The 18,898-nt window shown below is 41.6% G+C and overlaps 2 protein-coding genes across 11 annotated transcripts in view; both read right to left on the bottom strand.

Moving 5' to 3' along the window:
- LOC134210699 (neurocalcin homolog) overlaps window positions 1-18,898 on the bottom strand; it is a 493,920-nt gene that overhangs the window by 263,097 nt on the left and 211,925 nt on the right. The window lies entirely within an intron of this gene.
- LOC134210698 (neuronal calcium sensor 2) overlaps window positions 1-18,898 on the bottom strand; it is a 413,535-nt gene that overhangs the window by 195,619 nt on the left and 199,018 nt on the right. The window contains exon 1 of one of the 7 annotated variants that reach the window (XM_062686921.1): window positions 15,154-15,177. The exons of the other annotated variants lie outside the window; for them this stretch is intronic. The gene's annotated coding sequence lies outside the window, so the exon portion shown is untranslated. Of the gene's footprint in view, window positions 1-15,153; window positions 15,178-18,898 lie in introns of those variants that run through there. 7 annotated transcript variants of the gene reach the window in all.

The raw sequence follows: 18,898 nt of genomic DNA, 5'->3' as shown, positions 1-18,898 counted from the left end.
GTTTAAGAGGAAAAACGAAGGAGGCTTGGACCGGGTAGGATGTGTTTTTCAACGCTTGACAGAAATTTTCTTTTTTCAGAGTGAAGATTTCTGAGATCGTTGGAATTGGCAAATGAAACTTCTCCCGGATTTCTTGTGACGACTGCTTGTACAACGAGCTATGGATTTTTGCTGATTAACGTTGGAAATACTTTCATATGGGAATCCAATAAGTATACTTTACGTGCATTCATTTACGCTTCTTCATCAGTACCAGTGCTCAAACTCTAAATTTACAACTTACTGCTTTTATTCTATTTTCACAAATATAGATAATGAAAATTGGAAGGTTTGACAAACTTTCGATAACCTTCTAAAACTGACAAAACATAACACATTTACATAATTGCATCAATGATTACACCTTTTTTGCAGATAAGCTCTTGACATGTACTGGTTCAACAGATCTTTTGTTTAAAACATTCTTTATTCGAATGATTTTTAAAGAAATTTATAATTTCAGCATTGAGGGTTTCCAGATTCTTTACAAGTATTGTATAAAAATCTAATAATTCTATTTGCTGACGAAAAAGTAGGAATTTTACAGTTTTGTTTGTACCTGGATTTGTACGATTTTTGTGGAGTTTCTGCGCGAGATTGTGGCGCCTTGTTATTGTAAATGAAATGTATTAATATCCTATACACTTATTCATTCTGAAAGGAGAGAATTAATCTGTTGAGGAAACGATGCCTGACTGCTCTTGGTTTCAGATAAGAGCAGTCGGTAAAACTAGCGACCGTAAATTATTAGTTAATAGCGTAATTATTTTGTAAACCCAAAAGCGAAGTTTCAATTGAATGTACTACGCCATCCAAAAGGTTCTACATTTAAAAGTGGTGCTGGTGTGTTTTTTAAAATACACAATCGAGATTCGGATTTTTCTAATGCAATAAGTGTACACTTCTTCCAGTACTTAAAGCCTGTCCACGTTAAATTTCGGACAGTTAGATAATGTTCAATTCATTTGTCGTCATTTAATCAATTTAAACGAGAGCTAAAACATGCTGAAAGCAGTGGTTAAGCGAGATTGAGCTGTCATGATGTAAATAGTTCGTCTCAGTGGTTGGTAAAAATGTTTAAAAATCGCGTTGGATGATGAACGTGGACAGGCTTTATTTCTAGAGCGTTATACAAGTGGCGTGGCTTTATAATTATTTCAAACTGAAACAGGCTTCCGAAATCGAAACGCTTACAAAAAATTTTAATTGATTGAAAGATTGGTTAATTTTGATATGGGGTAGGCGGTATTTTAGCTTGATTCTAACGAACAAGGGTGAATTCGAATCTTTTTTTTGTCTGTCATAGAGCTTGGACCTAGTTGATCCATCTCGCGAATTCGAATCTTAAAAAATAAACGTTTTGAGTGGGTGTATAGATTCTTGACGTTGCTTTTGCTTTCGAGAAATTAATTAAGAGTATACAATTATTGGAAAATCTTTAAATATTCCATATTTGTACGCAAAGGAAAACTTGATTTACAAATTTATATAAATGTTGTATTTTTACCCCAAAAATTTTTTGTGATTTTATTAAAGCATACAGCCCCTGTAAACACATAATAGATTCATCTTTGCTGAATTTCCTATTCAATAGGAACAAACATGTGATTATGAGCAGTATGTTTGTTATAAAACGAGGTGATCCAAACTAATTGGTATGTATCATACAGAATTTATTAGCATTGTCAAATGAACTACATATTCTCTAATATTTGACAAATTTTGTAGACAAGCCTTTATTATATGAAAGCCATTTCAATATAGGATGGCAGGCAGAATACTTTTCCACTTTTTTGTCCGTTTAGAAAACAGAGCTAATGTCGCTGAGAATATTCTGCAGTAGTTATCTCAATCCATTGAGAAATGGATGCGAATAATGGGTCCATTTCTTTGAATACTTAATGATTTTTTCTATATTTTGAATACGTATTAATCCGATTTCGTTATATGCATCGTATTTTTGGATCCTAGTTACAACGAAATCATTCATGCTCCCCACCATAATCGTGATGGAGTCCATGAACGTGTACATTTTAGTTCTTTGATTAATTTTGCCTTTGCTGCCCAAATGCGTATTAGCAACTAAAATATGAAAAAAAAAACGCATTTTTGCCATTTTCGTACAACAAAGTTGTACCGAAAGGCTATCATTTCACTCCGAATACGAACTTTTTATATAAGTCTCGGAGGCCCATAGTGTTATATACCAATCGACTCAGATTGTAACATGATCATTCATATATGATTTAAAAACACTGATACACTCCATTTTCATTCTCTTGTAGAAAGCGTTATTCAGGATGGTGAAGTTTTACCAAAGAGTGGAATAATATCTATAGGCTCGATGCGAATGCACTAGAATTGTTGCTGAGCTGAGCCAGTTCGAATTTAGCAGAGACAGCAGTACCCTGGGCATGAAAAGGCAACGGAACTTCTACAGCTTCAAAACTGACGAGCACCTTCGCAGCCGCCGAATCGTCCGCAGTTGAGCATTGCAGCCACAATTTCGATGGGAGCAAAGTAGGATGAGAAATGCGAAATGCATGAAACATGCGTTGAAGATTCGTGGTGCAGTTCAAAACAGAAGCTATTTCGATAGAAGAGGAACTAAACCGGTGAGCACGTTCCAATTCTTTACTTTTTACTTTCAATGTTTATTGCATTGTTTATAAAAACAAATAGATTCATTAAAAATACCACTAAATACGTACAGGGCATCGTTTGCTTCTATTGCCGCGGATATTGTGGGAGTCCCAGGTATCCGGTTCACGCTTTAGTTAGCAACGGTGGCTCTTCTCGACCTTCTATTCCCTGAATAGTTAGTACGAATAAGGGCGTCCTTGTGAAGTTTTGCTGTACCTGTTATGAACAACTAGTACATCCCATTCCCCACACTTTCTGAAGGAACTTTTCTTGCTTCAGAAGTGAATCCTTTTTGCAGTACTAGTCTTCATAACAAAAAGGGCACCATAACGGAGCATGAGATCTGATCAAATTATTCGTAGTACTATTTGACCAACACTCCCAGCTGGGTGAGGGATAGAGGATGACATACACACACACACACACACTCGCAAATGTTTATGGAAATTTTCTTACTTTTTATTACTTTTTAATAATTGTTTGGTGGGAAAATTTTAATATTTTATTGAAAAAAAAATATGGAAAAGTTTTTAATTTTTTATTGCTAATATTGATTTATTTATGGAAAATTCATTTTTTATGGAAAATTTAGATTTCTTTATGGAAACTCTTTCATAAATGGAATCTGGAACACTGAGAAAGTGAAAGTTTGTTTCTTGTCCAGTCGTGTTTCTCCAGTGCGCGGATCGGCTGACCGTCTAAATTTAGTTTTGCCTCATGGAACGTACACACGGTCAATCAGTTTGACCAACATTGACTCCACCTCTCGTTTATTCAAACATCCATCAAGTTTTATCAACAGCGGCACCTACAATCGAATTATTCGACCAACAATATCACACATGAACGACCGAAGCGCCAACTTGAGCACCAACCATCAAAAAATATATGGGGGTTTGTACAACTTTACTACAAATGCTCAAACATGTTCGGCGAACCTTGACTCCGCCCCCGACTACTCAAACCAAAATCAAACCGTTTTAGTTTTTTCCAACCGAGCCGCCAACTGTCAAATAGTTGTTCGAACAACTTCACACTCCTTCAAAAAAAGCAGCAACCGAAACGTTTTCTTCAAACGTCAAACTGCTTGACTGGTGTGTACGTTGCATTATGCGGAAGGCAAAACGATCGGTCGGTCGCCGTAATTATTTTCTAATTTGCGTGGGTAAGTAAATAAATCAGAAAGTTAAAGTTTGTTTCCTGTTTAGTCGTGTTTCTTCAGTAAGCGGATCGGCCGGTCGTCGCAATTTAGTTTTGCTTTATGCGGAAGTAGTTTGCCGTTTGAAGTAGTCCAAAACGTTTCTCCTCCGTTTTCATAGACCACCGAGCGTGTATGGTTTAAAAATTTCCCGTGGCGAGACAACGAATTAGTGTTATTTCCCATCCCATAGATCGCATCACTTACCGAAGTGAATCCAGATAAATTATCCTTTGTAACAAAAACGATATCCTATCCCAAGACAATCGTGGGGATGCAGAGGTATACTCGGTCTCTAGTAGCAACGAGAGTCGGACTAACAATACTTCCCTTCCTATATGACCGTAAGGACGTGGCCGGCGCCGTTATTGACTTTAGATATTTGTGCACCCGAAACGTGTACATTGACAATGGGTAGCTAATCCCAAGCCCCTTTATTGTGTACTCTGTACAATTTCGCAAGTTTTCGCAAGCTGTCATGATAGAGAACTGATTCGGGATGTTATACCCCATGATAAATTTCTTTTAGAAAGCTCCAAATGTGGGGAGCACTGGCTCTGATGATGCATTTTAACTTGTTCTACACAGCTGTGCAGTAACCAACACGAAAGGAACGAAAATCACCATTTTTCTGTGCCTATCCGATTCTGTTTTTTCACACTTGCATACAAGTTTGATAAATTTGTTATCATGGCTTGTTATGATTCGGAACAGTTTTTGCCTCTCTTTTATCGTTGTTTGTTATCTATTGAGAGCGATTTCTGCAAACCCTGATCAAAGCTTAAATTGTGAATACAGAAAAATGTACAAACTAACTGATTTTGGGCGAGACAAAGTTCGACGAGTCAACTAGTCTTCTATATAAATAAAAAATTGTTAGTTTAATGGGAATAGCTAGATAATCAGAAGAATACAGCTTTGGATCAGTCGTTGAAAGAAACAAAACAATAGCACGAAAATTGATCTAGAGTGCGGTGCTGCAAATAGTTCAGAATATGGCATTTGCATCACAGACATCCAGGCAAGGCTGGGTATTTTTCGCAAGTTTCTTCTTTTTATTATTGGCATCCCCAGCAGCACACATATTCCATATAGGTTACTGCAACTCATATGTGACCAGATTTAGTCGCAATCAAGTTGCTGCAACCAGATTCGCCTGATTTGTGCTGATCGGGATTACATCCCCACACTGGGACAGAGCCGCCTCGCAGCTTAGTGTTCATTAAATATAAATATTTCATATAAATATTTGAAAAAAAAAAAATTTCATTCCACGTCGAGCATCCGAGCGAGACGGTTGTAAGTCCGCGCACGGTCTGCTTCTCTTTTGGTTTTTTTTCCTAAAGTGCAGGTAGAGGTTTTTTCCGAAAGTGTTTTGAAGCAAGTGCTTGAGTGGAAGTGGTGCTTAGCTGAAGCAGTTGAGTAGCCATTTCGTTGCTTTTGCAAGACAACGCAAAGTTTTGCAGTTTCTTCGGCGTCCATCGCAGGCGCAGGCATCATCGCCCCACGCCGACAGTCATCATCCATCGTGCGTCTCCACCAACACAGACGCTGCCGTCCTGCCACCATTCATCCACCCAGTTGCAGTGTTGTCTGCGGCAAGAACACCAACAACAGCGTGGTTCGCTTCGACCGCACCACCGCCCCGGCGATTGTCCATCCAGTCAGTGTGTGCTGCCAGAACCGTTAGCCGGCGACACAGCAGTGTGAACGCAAGTATTTACTTGAGCTCCCTCTCGTTGTTCTCTCTCTCCTCCATCTTATTGGAATAGTTTTTTTTCCTTTTCTTTAACTCGTCTTCCCTCTCATCAATTTGTGTGTATGTATGTTTTTTCTGTTCTTGTGATAAGTGTTTAGTTTTAAAATAGATTGTGCCTCGCTGCAGCGGCGCATTTCGTGTCCGCAATGCGCGAAGGCGAAGTTGGCGGGGTACTTCGTATTCCATGTCAGATGTTTCGTTGCATTCAGGTGTTCCAAACCAAAATGAAATGGACACCAGCAACGCTAAAATTTCCTCTACGAGCCCCCGTCCCAAGGTCTACCCTCACGACTCTAGTGGGCCGTATGTTGTTTTCTTTCGACCCAAAGGCAAACGTTTGAATATCAGCCAGATTAGCAAAGATCTGGAAAAGCGATTTTCGTCTGTCACGACCATTGACATGGTTGGGTCCAGTAAACTCCGTGTCACGGTCAGTGATCGCAAACAGGCCAACGAGATTGTCACCTGTGAGCTTTTCACTCTCGAATATAGGGTGTATTTACCGTCAGCAGTGTGTGAGATCGCGGGGTGGTGACGGAGGGAAGTATGACATGCGACGATTTGAAACAAGGTTTCGGTCGTTTCAAGAACGTTTCTTTGCCTCCTGTTGCGATACTGGATTGCAAACAAATGTATTCGGTGTCGCAGGAGGGAGAGAAGCGGAGTTATTCCCCGTCTGACTCTTTCTGCGTCACTTTTTCCGGGTCCGCACTGCCTGACTACGTAGTGATTGGCAAACTTCGTCTACCTGTTCGGCTGTATGTACCGAAGGTGATGAATTGTGTTAATTGCAAGCAGCTGGGCCACACCGCTCAGTACTGTTGCAATAAACCTCGCTGTGCATCATGCGGAGAGAAGCATGTGGAGGGCGCGTGCAAGACGGCACCGAAATGTGTCTATTGTAACGAAAGCCCTCCACATGCTCTTGAAGCTTGCCCAACGTACATACAGCAGCGAATCCACCAGAAGCGGTCTCTTCAGCAACGTTCTCGGCGAAGTTACGCCGAAATGTTGAGGAAGGCCGCTCCTCCACTCGTTTCTGACACCATCTACTCGTCTCTTCCTTTGGACGATCAAGGTAGCTCTGACTCCGAGGTTGGAAATGGGGCCTTTGTTTTCAATGGCTCAACGAGGAAGAGAATAAAACAGAGCCAGCATCCCTCGAAAAAGCCTAGAAAACAGCCTCAAAGTGAGCCCCAATCCAACATGGTCAAATTCAAAGCGGAGGAAATACTCAAAACGATCAACTTTTGTGGTTTCACATCGGGATGATCGAGAGTTTCCACCGCTTCCGGGAACATCTAAAATCCCAGATGCCCCATTTTTGCGATTTCTCAGCCAGAAAGAGAGCATAGAGAGCGAGCAGAAGAGCCCCGAGCGCTCCAATGTTCACTCTTTTGGCATCGTGGAGCTCATCCTCAACTTCTTTGATGCTTCCGACCCCGTAAAGAACATGATCAAAACTGTTCTTCCTATTCTGACTCCTCTCCTGAAGCAGCTGGCTTCACAAATGCCCCTCCTCGAGTCATTTGTATCCTTTGATGGCTAACTTAGTCAATAAAGGTAACATGATTTCGATTCTACAGTGGAACTGTCGAAGTATTCTTCCAAGATTAGATATTTTTAAATTTTTAGTTAACAAATTATAATGTGATGCTTTTGCTTTATGTGAAACATGGCTAACACCAGATGTGAACCTTCAATTTCCTGATTTCAACATAATCCGCAGCGATCGGGCAAATCGATATGGAGGGTGCTCTTAGGGATCAAAAACAGCACTCCTTCTATAGAGTCGATCTTGCGCCGATGGCTGGCACCGAAGCTGTCGCATGTCAGGTGACTATTCGAGTAAAAGACCTCAGTATCGCCTCGATATATCTTCCTCCAAACACCGCGATATCTCGTAGAGATCTCTCGCACATCTGCTCGGTTATGCCGGAGCCACGGTTGCTCTTGGTAGATTTTAACTCCCACGGAACAGGCTGGGGGGAACTGTACGACGACAACCGTTCATCAATGATATACGACCTCTGCGACGACTTCAATATGTCAATTTTGAATACAGGAGAAGTTACACGAGTGGCTCCTCCAGCAAGAGATAGCCGTCTAGATCTTTCCATTTGTTCGAGCTCATTATCGTTGGACTGTACTTGGAAGGTGGTCCAAGATCCCCATGGTAGTGATCATTTGCCGATCGAAGTCTCGATTTCCAATGGACGTAATCAATCTGTTTCTGTCGACCTCTCATATGACCTCACGAAGCACATCGATTGGGGCACATATGCGGAGGCCATCATTGATGGCGTAATGTCGATAGAAGCACTTCCACCGCGAGAAGAGTACGAGTTTCTATCCCAGTTGATCCTTGACAGTGCTCTTCAGGCACAAAGCCGGCCAGTGCCAGGAGCTTCGGTTCGTAGGAAACCACCCAGTCCGTGGTGGGATGTCGAGTGTACACAACTTTATCGCAAGAAATCCGCCGCTTTCAAAGAATTTCGGAAACACGGTTCGATCGTTCTTCACAAACGGTACATCGCGCTCGAGATCCAGTTCAAGAAACTGGTCAAAGTGAAGAAACGTGGATATTGGCGCACTTTCGTTGAAGGTTTATCGCGCGAGACTTCAATGAAAACTCTGTGGACCGTCGGGAGAAGAATGCGCAACGCGTCGTCCGTAAACGAAGATCGTGAAAGCTCGTCGCGGTGGATACTTGACTTCGCAAAGAAAGTTTGTCCGGATTCGGTGCCAGTGAAGCGAGAGCTACGTGATGATTTTGCTTTTCGATGATTGATTTCTCGCTTGCTCTCCTTTCATGTAACAATTCCGCTCCAGGGATGGGTAGAATCAGGTTCAATTTGCTTAAAAACCTCCCAGACGTCGCGAAGAGGCGCTTATTGAGCCTGTTCAACCAGTTTCTGGAGTGCAACATTGTTCCGGATGATTGAAGACAAGTAAGGGTGATAGCCATCCAGAAGCCCGGAAAACCCGCGTCGGATTATAACTCGTATCGCCCCATCGCGATGCTGTCATGTCTTCGGAAGTTGTTGGAGAAGATGATTCTCTTCCGGCTAGACAAATGGGTTGAATCGAATAGTTTTCTGTCAGATACACAATTTGGTTTCCGCAGGGGCAAGGGAACGAACGACTGTCTTGCGTTGCTTTCTTCAGAAATTAAGCTTACTTTCGCTAAAAAAAGAGCAAATGGGCTCAGTTTTTTGGACATTAAGGGGGCTTTTGATTCAGTTTGCGTTGATGTCTTATCCGACAAACTCCACTCGTGTGGACTTTCACCAATTTTAAACAATTATTTGTACAATTTGTTGTCAGAGAAGCGTATGAGTTTTTCTCATGGTGACTCGACAACTTAACGAATTAGCTACATGGGTCTCCCCCAGGGCTTATGTTTAAGCCCCCTTCTTTACATGTTTTACGTTAGAGACATTGATGAATGTCTCATGCCAAATTGCTCGTTAAGACAGCTTGCAGATGATTGTGTTGTATCCGTTTCGGGGCCAACCGCAGTTGATCTGCAAGGACCGTTGCAAGATACTCTGGACAATTTGTCCACTTGGGCTTTAAAGCTGGGTATCGAATTCTCTCCGGAGAAAACTGAGATGGTTGTCTTTTCAAAAAAACATAAGCCGGCAAAGTTCCCGCTCCAACTGATGGGTAAGACAATCACTCATAGCATGTCTTCTAAATACCTCGGGGTCTGGTTCGACTCGAAATGCACCTTCGGAAGCACATTGTGTATCTGACACAAAATGCCAGAAACGGATCAACTTCATGCGATCAATAACCGGAACATGGTGGGGGCGCATCCCGAAGATCTTATGACGTTGTATAGAACAACCATTTTGTCGGTCCTCGAATACGGTAGTTTCTGCTTCCAGTCCGCGGCTAAAACACACATGCTGAAGCTTCAACGGATTCAGTACCGCTGTCTTCGTATCGCGTTAGGATGTATGAATTCGACACATACGATGAGCTTGGAAGTTCTTGCGGGAGTACTGCCACTAACAGATCGTTTCGCGGAATTATCGCTCCGGTTCCTCATCCGCTGTGAGGTTCTCAATCCATTGGTCATTGACAACTTCGAGAAGCTGCTCGAACAAAACCCTCAATCTCGATTCATGAGTATTTACCACTGGTACATAACGCTGGAGGTAAGCCCATCTTTGGTTGACACCAATCGTGCTAATTTCTTAGACTCTTACAGTTCCTCTGTTACTTTTGATCTGTCCATGAAGCAGGAGGTTCATGGAATACCAGACTTTCTTCGTGCGGAGGTCATACCTCCATTATTTGCAAGCAAATACGGGCATGCCAGCGACGAGAGAAGCTTTTTTACAGACGGGTCAAAAATGGATGACTCCACTGGTTTCGGTGTTTTAACGTTTTTCATAGCGCCTATTTTAAGCTCAAAGATCCTTGTTCCGTGTATACTGCTGAGCTAGCAGCCATACACTATTCACTCGAGCAAATCGCATCCCTACCTCCTGACCACTTTTTCATCTTCACCGACAGTCTAAGTTCCTTGGAGGCGTCAGGGATACGGAAAGCTTTGAGTGCCTTATCACAACGGTCTTACACAATCACCATGGCTTGGGTCCCTTCTCATTGCTCGATCCCGGGAAATGAGAAAGCGGACTCTTTGGCTAAGGTGGGCGCTATGGAAGGTGATATTTACGATCGGAAAATCACCTTCGATGAATTTTTCACATTAGTTCGTCAGGAAACCTTGAACAGCTGGCAACAGAAATGGACAAATGGGGAGTTGGGTAGATGGCTGTATTCAATTCGCCCGCAGGTGTTGAAGCGTCCATGGTTCAAAAAATTGAATATGGGACGAGACTTCATTCGAACCATGTGTCGTCTAATGTCCAATCACTACACTCTAAATGCACATCTTTTCAGAGTGGGGCTCTCGGAAGGAAATCTCTGTGTTTGCGGCGAGGATTATCAGGACATCGATCATGTCGTGTGGGCGTGCGAGGAGCATCGTGGCCCCAGATCTGCGCTAACTGAACATCTCCGGGTCCGAGGAAAACAACCAAAGCCTATTAGGGAAGTGTTGTCGGGCCTTGATCTAGAGTACATGTCCCTGGTCCACCAATTTTGAAAATTGCTGATGTAAAACTGTAATCATTGTCTGCCCATTCCCTTGTCTTTCGTATTCCATATCGATTGTCTTCCTCTTGTTGTACATTTCCATGTCTGTCGTTAATCCCTTCCGTATGTCCTCCTCTTGTCGTTGTCTCCCAAAAAATGTTTGTTTGTCCCGTTACAGATGTAAAAATGCGAGGAATGTCAACTTTGTGAACATCAGCATCGTAATTACTTAAGCACCCTTAAATCCTTTCCTTTCCTACTGTATTCTTGTATTCCCTAACCTCGACTAAACCGCGAGTCTTTCGGTTCCCCAAAACTAACACTATGTATAAGAATCAAGAAATGTATTGTTAAACTTGATTTCGGCTCCGTAACGCTTCACGGCAAATGAGCCTTCCAAATAAACGAAAGATTAAAAAAAAAAAATTGAAAATTGGTATGAACAATTGTCCACGCTGCTGGAGGGGGGTAACTAAAGCTGACCATAACCTGTCCACGTGGTATATGGACAGCCCCTTTAAGGTCACGTTTGCGGAAAAATCATCAGAATTGGAGTATTGAATTGAATACCTTTCGAATGCTTGCATTGCAAAATCAAGAAAATTTTGCTGAGGAAAAAGCGGTAATAAATAAGTGAAATGTTGTTTGACCGAATGCATAATGCTAGTTGGCTAAGGCCAGAGCACAAGGCCAGATTTTTTTTTTTTTGGACATTTGGCCGTAAAATTTGAAAAGTGAATCATTCGTCCGAATCAGCCATCTAAGCCTGAAAAAATAAAAAGATGCTCAATAAACACAACAATATGTAATTCTATACTACCATCATTGGGGTTAGCATCATCGGGGGCAGCAGGGACTATGTCCAAGGGCTTGACGATCCTTTCCCCAGACCATCTGCAAGCCCGTGTGCCGCTCAAAGCGCACAAGCCCAAGCCCTGGTGTTAGGTGCGACGCTAAACAGCCCTGACACGACGGCCCTCCGACGAGACAAGAGGTTTGCGCAGGCCCAATAAGCCGCCTTTAAAAACAACTATTACGAACGACATAGAAGATGATACGACTCGATACAATCGGCAACGACCTAGGCGACGAATAAAGGATCACGATTGGAAGCTTGGAACATGGAACTGCAAGTCGCTAGGCTTCGCAGGTTGCGACAGGATAATCTACGATGAATTACATCCCCGCAACTTCGATGTCGTAGCGCTGCAGGAAATCTGCTGGACAGGACAGAAAGTGTGGAAAAGCGGGCATCGAGCGGCTACCTTCTACCAAAGCTGTGGCACCACCAACGAGCTGGGAACCGGCTTCATAGTGCTGGGAAAGATGCGTCAACGCGTGATTGGGTGGCAGTCAATCAACGCAAGAATGTGCAAGCTGAGGATAAAAGGCCGTTTCTTCAACTATAGCATCATCAACGTGCACTGCCCACACGAAGGGAGATCCGACGACGAGAAAGAAGCGTTCTATGCGCAGCTGGAGCAGACATACGATGGATGCCCACTGCGGGACGTCAAAATCGTCATCGGTGACATGAACGCTCAGGTAGGAAGGGAGGAAATGTATAGACCGGTCATCGGACCGGATAGTCTGCATACCGTATCGAACGACAACGGCCAACGATGCATAAACTTTGCAGCCTCCCGCGGAATGGTAGTCCGAAGCACTTTCTTTCCCCGCAAGAATATCTACAAGGCCACATGGAAATCACCTAATCAAGTAACGGAAAACCAAATCGACCACGTTCTAATCGACGGTAAATTCTTCTCCGACATCACGAACGTACGCACTTACCGCAGTGCGAAAATTGAATTCGACCACTACCTACTCGTTGCAGTATATCTGCGCTCAAAACTCTCGACGGAGATCAACACGCGTCGGAGTCGTCCGCCGCGGCTAAACATTTGTTCGGCTACAAGCCGATAGACTAGCCCAAGACTACGCACAGCAGCTGGAAGTGGCACTCCCAACGGAAGAGCAGCTAGGCGCAGAATCTCTCTAAGATGGCTGGGGAGATATGCGATCCGCCATTGGAAGCACCGCAACCGCTGTACTAGGCACGATGGCTTCGGATCAGAGAAATGACTGGTATGACGGCGAATGTGAGCAGTAAGTGGACGATGCTCGTGGAGGACCAACGCGCACTGGGAGTTTTCGAAAGGAAAGTGTTGCGTACCATCTATGGTGGGTTGCAGATGGCGGACGGTACGTGGAGGAGGCGAATGAACCACGAGTTGCATCAGATGTTGGGAGAACCATCCATCGTTCACACCGCGAAAATCGGAAGACTGCGGTGGGCCGGGCACGTAGCCAGAATGTCGGACAGTAATCCGGTGAAAATGGTTCTCGACAACGAGCCGACGGGAACAAGAAGGCGAGGTGCACAGCGGGCAAGGTGGATCCATCAGGTGGTGGACGATTTGCGGACCCTCCACAGACTGCGTGGTTGGCGAAGTGCAGCCATGGACCGAGCTAAATGGAGAAGACTTTTATGCACCTCACCACTCCGACCTTAGTCTGATAATAAATAAAAATAAATAAATCATTGGGGCTAAGCATAGCTTATTGGTGAAGTTATCAATTAAACATTGAAATTTGTCTGCAAATTACTTATCAAAATGTCGATGGACTTGTTCAACATGTTGGGCTTAATCAAAAATGGCTTTCTCGACCTATAAACCTGATTGCCCGAACAACTTACTTGACTGAATAGCTTTCATGTTTTCGATTATATCGACTATGCCATGTATCCACTCGTTTTGGTCTAACGACGAAACTATCGAACGCCCGTTCGTAGAGATGCGTAACGTTTGACACACGCACACTAATGTTCGATTCGTCATGTGTAAATATATGTTTGTTTTCCTTCTGTCCATAACTTCAACATTGATCGGGCCTTCACAATTATTGTAGAAGAGTTGAAAAATATATGGAAATTTACTCATTTCAACTCAAGATTTTCTTTTATCGGCACTCCCACATTCGGACGTGAGAATCTCAATTGAGATCTACTTGCACCCCATCCATAATCTACATCGTTCAGTAAATTTCCAGTCAAATGATTTGATTCTCAAACATTGCAAGAAATCTGTTAACTAAGTACTAAAATTCAAAAATTTCGGATCGAAAGTGGCTGAGTTAACAATTATTAATATTAGCTAAAACATCGAAAAATAGAAGAATGCATATACGTGCACTTACGATAATGCCTTTCTTTAAAACATATCTAAGTATTGAGAAATTTTTGCATTCAACTTCAAATTATTCATGGTGAGTCCTTTCCACTGCCAATAAACTGATCAATCCGCTCTCTCAATTTCCGGTGTCCCGCATTAGCGACAATTAATGAAACCAGGTCAAATAAATACATAATAAATCACAATCAATTTCCGGCGAGACAGCACTGTAACTCAAAACAACCTGCAAAAACAATATTGGATCGAACTGAAAATAGTCCATCATTAGCTTCAACAGGAATGCGCTGCTGGGCTACTTTCAATCGAAGATACCTACTCATGAAATAGCTTATCCTCTCTGGTAAGAGTCGTACTAACTGACCATCGATCGAACATACAAAATAGCAAATGTTTTTTTTTACTTTCTCAAACCACCTACATACCGACAAATGGAAGTAAGCATGCGAGTTGAATGAGAGAAGAAAATAATCCTCTGTTTACACAGAAGGTTCGAGTTATCCGCTTCAATTTCTTTCAGACTCTTTTTTTCCTCGATGGTTTCTTTTTTCATCAGCGCGTTCTTTGAACCAACCTGTTCGACAGAATTACATCTGTTTATGTGTACTAACATGGACATGAGAAAAACACATTTAATCCTAATAATAAACCACAGATTCATTCGCCTGCCGAAAATGATACCTTTCTCGAGCATGTTGAAAGATTAGTTTAAAGCTAAGTGAAGAACAGTTACTGAGGTTATTTCAAAATTTACAGAAATAAAGAAAAAAAAGTTTTAAAGCTTTCGCTTTTCTGACATTTCTCAGGAAACTGCAATGATATTGCTTGAACAACATTTGCTTAAATTATATTAAAGAAACGTTACTTATAAAATAAATTTTGTGTTACTTTGTGTATTGCTACTTATCACTAATATTTATTTGTGAAAATTGTGCCTCGCGCTATAAATCGTTTATTTGATTTTTTTTTAAACTTTGGACACAGTTTTTACAAATCACTGTATACTAAAAATAAAACAGAATTTCCCAGGTGCGGCGTAACTGTAAGAAAATAACATAATCTCAATCTTCTCCCACGTAAACAAGAAAGATATTATCATCGTTGCAAACACAAGAAGAAAATCGATAATCTCCCCCAGCCCACGAACTACAACTCACGATAATGCTTTGGTTTTTCCGATATTCTTCATCTTTTTTTACCGCTCGTACCTCCAGTCTACCTACGTAGCAGACGGTGCAGAATAAACACACCGATCGGATTAGCTGACTGACCGCATATGCGGACTTTATTATCGTGTTCCGAGGCCGCCACGTACCGGGGCCGGAGGCCAGAGCCGGGGGTCAGTCGTCGCCGGTGTTTACAAACCGATAATTTCCCCCTGATAGAAGAGCAGCAAGCAAAAACGACTCGAATCGGAAAAATAAACTTAAACCGCACATGAACGCCCCCGCGACTCTAATTGTGGGCAACCTTAATTTTTATGATTGAAAAACACGCTTTCTATCTCCTAATAGAGGGGGCACCGCAATTTTTAACGCTACGATTCAACTTTCGCGCAGTGAATTCGCTTAGAATACGCACGGACACCAAAAAAAAAACACATGGACTGGACACACAATCTGTTCGCCCTCCGCGCCCGGTTGGAACTGATATTCGGTAATTGACCGGCACAATAAAACACATGGACTGTCTTCGATGAGTGAGTAGCAAACACATTTGCCGCTGAGGTAGATTGACCTTTATCGCTGGAAATATGTACATTTAGGCTGTCACTTGCTATAGTTGCTGTCCTCGGTGTAAGTAAATTGAAAGTTAAACGAAACGATTGCGTTTCGCCTACAGGCCTTTAATTGGCAACAACGGCGACGGTATCGACGACGTCATCGAAATGCCAGCAGCATCCAGTTTTGGCGCACAGCTTCATGGATGTTTAGGAGTGGGCTCCGCCGCAGTCAAGTTGGATCGTAAAACTAAAAACTACTCGCGGCGGCGTTCATAGGGTTCGAGGTGCTCAATGGATTGTATCGTGGCAGTGGGTGCTAGCGTGCTGTTCGATATTCAGACGATAAAAGTGTAGCTGATGTTTCACTGAAAGCAAACCAACTGGTTTTATTTGGTGAGAGAACATATTTTCTGTGTGGCACTGGGGAAGGATTAAATATTAGCTACTCATAAGCTTATTAATCCAAACTTATGAGTTGCATTAGGAGCACATCATGAATCAAGCCAAGGTCGAATTATCGAACCATCGGCGACGGCACTTTCAACAGAAAATCCTTCTAATTCTCAAAATATATTCTAAAGTCCTTTGAATACCTTTCGTAGCTATTTCGGTAAATTATTCAGAATTAACTGATTTTTTAAAGAATATCTTTCTAAATTTCCTGAGGCATATCTTCGGAATTTGTTCATTTATTTTCACGGGAAGTTCTAAATCAGTGATCTCCAAAGTGCGGCCCTCGAAGTCTTTTGCTGCGTTTTCCGTTTTCCAGTTTTCCGTTGTACTCGTCAATTTCACATCATTATGATGTTTAAGAAACACATAAACCAAGAATAGTTTTATCATCATTAATAATTAATTAATAAATTTCTCACTTAATGCATGCTATGTAGGCTAACGTCAACATACTTCGATGTTATATTTGGTGCTTTAGCCGAGCTCAATATAGAACGTCAGCTAAAAATAATGTTATCATACACTGCTGCAGCACCCTTATATGAATACTTTCATTCTGCAAATGTTCAACGAAACCAAGACTTTGTCTTGCTGCGATTATTTGGGATAACGAAGAAAAGGTTTCCGGAAAATTCAATTACTCACAAATAATGGAAACACAATGAAAAGTCCAGAATTCAGATTTATTCAATTTTCTATTCACCGCTGCTGGAAAGTGGTTATAGTTCGACTGGGATAATTTTTTTTATTTTCAGAATTTGATAGTTTGAGATATTCAAACGGGTTTATATTTTCAGAGTCCGTCGTTTCGGCCCGTTATTGAGTCTTTATCCTGATGAGCATTTCCCTTGAAAACGACCAAATAAACGAGTCGACACGTCGGGTAATGCAGATAAAATCCCGTTTGAATATCTCCGATTGAAAAAGTCAGAAAATAAGAACTGATGGTAAGTTCACCTGGCTTCAAAAACACGTTTCAAACATGCTGTCGTTATTTGCAACAACTTACGTTGAACAATAATCCTCGAGGATAAAAACAGTTCAAACTCTTAGAATCGGTCGTCCAATGTTCATTTAATGGTTTGCCAACTAAGCCGAAGAGATTTTGTTGCGAAAAAAAATCAAGTCATGTAATGCCTCTAAAGGTATGTTTTTTAAACATTCTTTTTAATTACTTTAGGAAATTCTTCAGAATTCTCTTCTCCGGAATTTTCTTGGAAAATTTCCTCGGAACGTTCCTTGGGAAATTCTTCGGAAATTCTTTGGGAAATTCTTCGGAATTTCTTTGGGAAATTTTTCGGAATTTCCTTGGGAAATTCTTCGGAATTTCGTTGGGAAATTCTTCGGAATTTTCTTGGGAAATTCTTCGGAATTTCATTGGGAAATTCTTCGGAATTTCCTTGGGAAATTCTTCGGAATTTCTTTGGGAAATTCTTCGGAATTTCCTTGGGAAATTCTTCGAAATTTCCTTGGGAAATTCTTCGGAATTTCCTTGGGAAATTCTTCGGAATTTCCTTGGGAAATTCTTCGAATTTCTAGGGAAATTCTTCGAATTTCCTTGGGAAATTCTTCGAATTTCCTTGGGAAATTCTTCGGAATTTCCTTGGGAAATTCTTCGGAATTTCCTTGGGAAATGCTTCGGAATTCCCTCTGGAAAATTCTTCGGAATTTCCTCTGGGAAATTATTTGGAATTTCCCCTGGAAAATTCTTCGGAAATTCCTCTGGGAAATTCTTCGGAATTTCCTCTGGGAAATTCTTCGGAATTTCCTTGGGAATTTTAGGAATTTCCTTGGAAAATTCTTCGGAATTTCCTTGGGAAATTCTTCGGAATTTCTCTGGGAAATTCTTCGGAATTTCTCTGGGAAATTCTTCGGAATTTCCTCTGGGAAATTCTTCGGAATTTCCTCTGGGAAATTCTTCGGAATTTCCTTTGGGAAATTCTTCGGAATTTTCTCTGGGAAATTCTTCGGAATTTCCTCTGGGAAATTCTTCGGAATTTCCTCTGGGAAATTCTTCGGAATTTCCTCTGGGAAATTCTTCGGAATTTCCTCTGGGAAATTCTTCGGAATTTCCTCTGGGAAATTCTTCGGAATTTCCTTGGGAAATTTTTCGGAATTTCCTTGGGAAATTCTTCGAATTTCCTTCAAATTCTTCAGAATTTCCTTGGGAAGTTCTTTGGAATTTCCTTGAGAAATTCTTCGGAATTTCCTTGGGAAATTCTTCGGATTTTTCTTGGGAAATTCTTCGGAATTTCCGTGAGAAATTCTTCGGAATTTCGTTGTGAAATTCTTCGGAAGTTCCTTGGGAAATTCATCGGAATTTCCTTGGGGAATTTTTCGAAATTTCCTTGGGAAATTCTTCGGAAATTCCTCGGTAAATTATTCGGAATTTCCTCGGTAAATTATTCGGAATTTCCTTGGTAAAATATTCGAATTTCCTTGGGAAATTATTCGGAATCTCCTAGGGAATTTCCTTGGGAAATTCTTCGGAATTTCCTTGGGAAATTCTTCGGAATTTCCTTGGGAAATTCTTCGGAATTTCCTTGGGAAATTCTTCGGAATTTCCTTGGGAAATTCTTCGGAATTTCGTTGGGAAATTCTTCGGAATTTCCTTGGTAAATTCTTCGGAATTTCTTTGGGAAATTCTTCGAAATTTCCTTGGGAAATTTATCTGAATTTCCTTGGAAAATTTTCGGCATTCGGCAGAATTTTCCAAGGTAATTCTTCGGAATTTTCTTGACAAATTCTACGGAATTTACTCGGGAAATTCTTCGGTA

The sequence above is a fragment of the Armigeres subalbatus genome, chromosome 2 (assembly GCF_024139115.2).
Source record: "Armigeres subalbatus isolate Guangzhou_Male chromosome 2, GZ_Asu_2, whole genome shotgun sequence".
In the NCBI taxonomy this organism is placed as follows: Eukaryota; Metazoa; Arthropoda; class Insecta; order Diptera; family Culicidae; genus Armigeres; species Armigeres subalbatus.
Note: the sequence above shows the minus strand (reverse complement) of the source record. Positions and strands in the feature narration are given on the sequence as shown.